This window comes from Silene latifolia, chromosome X, assembly GCF_048544455.1.
Source record: "Silene latifolia isolate original U9 population chromosome X, ASM4854445v1, whole genome shotgun sequence".
NCBI lineage: Eukaryota > Viridiplantae > Streptophyta > Magnoliopsida > Caryophyllales > Caryophyllaceae > Silene > Silene latifolia.
The window spans coordinates 329,431,824-329,436,580 of NC_133537.1; positions in this window are offsets into that span (position 1 = coordinate 329,431,824).

Genomic DNA, 4,757 nt, shown 5'->3' on the forward strand with positions numbered 1-4,757 from the left:
CAAGTTTGGACTCTTTGCCCCTTTTTTTTGGTTAATTGGGTGTCTTACTTGTCTTGTGTGGTGTGGGCTAAAGTATTCAAGCTGAGACTAGGTCCTAGGTGAGTATTTCGGCCTTCAACATAGATAGGCCATTATAGTCTTTGACGAGTGTATGTTTGCGGCTTAATAGCCTTTGTGTCTTAGCTTGGTGGGTTTATATCCAAGTTAGGGCATGACCTCCTGACGTACTCGTAGAAGTATGTGGTCAGCTGAAGTACTAGCCAACCCTTTGGTGGACTCCTTAGGAGTACTCATGTGTGTGATCATGGGTCTTGGATGCGGTATTTTCCGCATGTCGCTAGGTCTGCGCAGGTTTAGGACTAGGGTGTTTACCTTACCTCGTGGTATAGACTCGAGTTACAGAGTGACTATTGACTGTACTAGGAACTTATGCCTGTCTCTAGATATATTGTCCTTTCTTGTTTGATGATTCTATGAATCATAGAAGGTGAGATGCAAGCCGGCTATGGTTGATAGAGTTTGGATTCCTGGATGTTATGTGATTCACATGATAGTGTAGTATGAGTCGGTCTAGTATTCACATGCTAGGATTATGTGTTGTTATATTGTTGTTCACATGATAAGCATGATTGTCTAGCATCTATATGCTAAGGCTATGTGTTATTCATATTCATATTCTTATGTTTACATGTTATATTAATCATGACATTTCGTGGCTGGGAGAACTCGGAGTTACTCCCCACTGACTGTGGCTTTCGTATTTGTATAAAATGCGATTGACCGGTAGGTGATGCATATATGGGGTACATGGACGAGCTAGCGAGCAAAGTAACCTTGGGACCTAGATTGGCTTTATTTTATTGTGACCCTGATAGTAGGGATTTGCCGTCACTTCCCAATCAAAAACAATTTATAAAACCAAATAAAAGTAGTATTTATTCGGGTGTCGAACACGAAGATGGCGGGGGTTAGATACTTGGTTTGTTTAAGTCTTTAGTTTAGTCAAACAAAATAAGATGTTGATTTATCTAAAACTAAGATGCAAACAAGTTAAATTAAACTAAATGAGATTGTATTCAATTGATGGAAGGCTAAGGTCTTTGGGTTCACAAAGGGCAATTAGGGGGAGAAACAAGGTCTAACAAGAAAAGGGTAATAATGGTGGTCAAGGGTTTAAGACTAATTTCTTAGTCACCTTAAGCTCCTCAATAAGTTATCACTTGATCGAGATGAACTAGCTACAAATAAAGCATTAAGACTACCCAATAGCATGAGCACCAAGACGGATCGAATGCATCAAAGAGATGTTCTAACTTTCATTAAAACTCATCGATAAGCACTTCTAAAACTATCTAATAGCACAATGCACCAAGGTAAGCCAAACATGTTAATGAAATGTCCAATTTTCATTGAGGCATTTCCACAAACACTTCAAATGCATTAAGAGTAGAAACCACATAATCACCCAATTCAAAAGGTTAACAACCCAAATACATCCCCTTAATTACCCAAATTCCCCCTATGACCTTAGATAAGACTACTCACTCATGTTCATGGGCGAGAAATTACCAACAATTTCCAACAATAAACAAGTAAACATTGTAAACATGATAAAGACTAATACTTTTGATGAATAACAATTAAACAACATAAGAAATGTAAACAAATGAAAATAATGTAAACAAAAGATGAGAATTGTACCAACAAAGAGGAAAGTAACAATCTTGGATAATAATGGAAGAATGAATTTCTTCTAATCTTCAAATACAACCCAAAATACTAATTGTATACTAAATGAGGGGTGAAGAACTTGCATAAACAAAGGAAGAATTAAACTAATAATTAAAGAAAGATTGCAAATTTTATTGAATGAAAATGAGAGAGTAAATATTAGGGTTCTACAATATTGAGAGAAGGATGGACTAATCTAATTTTCTAGTCTAATTTTCTAATGTAAGGTAAACTAATGTAGTCTAATGTAATGTATGTGTGTGGTTTTATACTAGTCTACTAATAATTCAACTAATACAACTAATAATAATATTAATAATCTAATAATAATAATAATAATAATAATAATAATAATAATAATAATAATCTTAATAATACCTAAAGCTATCGACACAATACAAGTCTTCAAACAAAAACAAAGACATCGACACAAACAAAAAGGGGAAAACGCAATATCGCAGCAAGGGTGTGCCTGCCGGTCAACCGGCGGTCCGGCTGCCGGTGGCTATGACCGGTAGCGAGAACTTCACAAAAGGAGAGGAATTGATGTTGGTTCCTGCCGGTGTAGGTAGTCGACTGCCGGGGCACCGGCAGAAAGTACATGTGCTTCAAATCAGCTCGGTTTCGAGCTCGAGTAGATGAACGAATTGATGGTGACTGATTGTTGTTGATGATTGCTCCTGCGGTTGTCGCGGGTTGCTGCTTGTCATGGTGAAGGACGAGGTGTGTGGTGTTGAATTGATGAGTGGTGTCGTGGTGATGTCGGGCTGCAATGGTGATGAATGCAGGGGACGTAAACGGTGGTTGTCTTGATGGCTGCGTTGGTTGTTGTCGGTGTATATGAGGGTTGTTAATGGAGATGGTGATGATTGCAGGTCGTGGTGATAGGAGGAGCAGAGGAGTCGCGGTGTCGATGTCGATGTTGGGTTTAATCCCAGATGGTGCACAACGGAGCAGAGCTTGACGGAGACGGATTATGGAGATGAGCTGCACGAGTTGGTTTGTCGTGGTCAGAGAAGGAGTGATGGTTGTGGAGCAAGGTAGGTGATGGCGAAGGAGGTACGTGAATGGGGTTGATGATGGGGATGACTGAATGAAGGTGAAAGTTGATGATGGTGAAAGGGAAACAGGGGAAAGCTTGACTTTTGTAAAGTCAAAGGTTGGCTTGGGGTAATAGGTGACTTGTTCACTTTTTATTATAAAATAAAATCCGTCTCAACCCGCTTTGCTCTTCAATTTCCGTCTCATTATTCCGTCTCATTTTACTCTCGCTTGAATCTCCACTTTATTCTAATGTCTCGCCTACAAATTATAAACAACAAAATAATATTAATACTAATATATTATTAAAAACCCGAGTAATTATTAAAAATAACTAATAATTATAAATTAGTAAATTAATAGCAATGCAAATATTACAATAAAAATACGATTAAATATTAAATATGACTAAGACACCTAATTATTATAAATTAGTAAATAAATGAGCCTTTTAAATCATTTAAGCACGCAAAAGTGAGTCGGAATAAGGTATAAATGTGAGGTAAAAAGAGACTAAAATGCTACTTATCAGACCCTTAAACACTTTTTATGTCATATACTTTTTTTAGGGATATATGTCTCCCTTTTTCATATTTGGGTTGTATAACTTTGTTTCGCGACTTTAGCGATGTTTTATTTATGAGATTTATTTAGACCTTGCATGTTTGACACCTTCCCATTTGGATATTTTTATAACAGGTTCAGGTTTTAAAAAATACAGGTTTTTACCCAAATGAACCTATTACAAACATATCCATGCAGTTTTTATCTAGAATTATGTGTTTACTTTTCCGCAATAAATGAGGGTGTCACACTGGGTCTCTAGAAAACAGAATGAAAAGCCCGGGTGAGGTGAAAGCAAAAACAAGAGGAGACAAGTGTGGTTGAGTATGCTTATATTTTATGTAGCATTTATATAGTGGGTTCGGTTCAATCCTTTTTTTCTCTTCTTTGGTGAGTCAATGTCGTTTGGTATAGCACGGTTCAGGTGCTAGCTGATGTTTACGAGGCTGTCTTAGAAGCTATCCGCATGGTTTATCCAGGATCTATTTAGGTGTGATCGAGGTGTGTTGTTTGAAATTAGCTGACTGTTGATTTAAATTGATGGGACGCATGGGGGAAATCTAAATCTGTTTTGGATCTGCATTGCCGTGTAACCGGGGGTGGTTAAAGGCGCTGTTTGGGCTGTGAGCATTTGCTATTCCTTTTCATGCTACGTAGTAGTATATAAGATACACTTGATGCTTAAATTGTTTTTGCTGTTAAATAAATGTAGGCTTCTAGTTGGCACGCCAGTCTTTGGCTTGTGTCTGCTTATAGTGTTACTAATGGCCGCTCAGGCCACATTCGCAATCTTTGTTTTTAGAAAGAGGTCTTATACTTAAACTTGCCTTTATAAATAGTTAGAAATAATTTATGTTTTAAGCAGATCAGGGGCTCAAAACCCTGCTGCACTTACAAATACATCAATAGTTCAATACCATTGGTAAATTGGAGGTGATATGGTGGAGTTTGGATTTGGGAGTAGAATCTGGAAATGAGGGGTGGGACATTTAAGAATATTTGTGAGAAAATTTCCACAAAATAGTCTCTTTGGAGAAAATGGTACCTAGATCAAAAATTCAAAAGTCTAGAACTAGAATTATCAAATTTGAATAATATATTCTGAATCTCAGTCGGAAATTTCTTATCCAAATCTTGGTAGTAACATGTTTTATTTTGCCGCCCTTCCATTTTTTAAACATTTGGTATACTCCGTATAATATTGTTGATGTTTTATGCGGAGTATAATATTACCGATGTGGCGATGTTAGAACACCTAAAGATGTGGACAATTAGTAGCTTGCATAATGCCAGTTTATAAACTATACATCTGAGTTAGTATCTCTTATTGTTTATTTTCCGAGTTTTATTTTAAAGTTTTTGAGTCCTTGTTTAGTATAAAGTTTTTTTAGCACATTTACTAAAATATTACACTAAAAAAA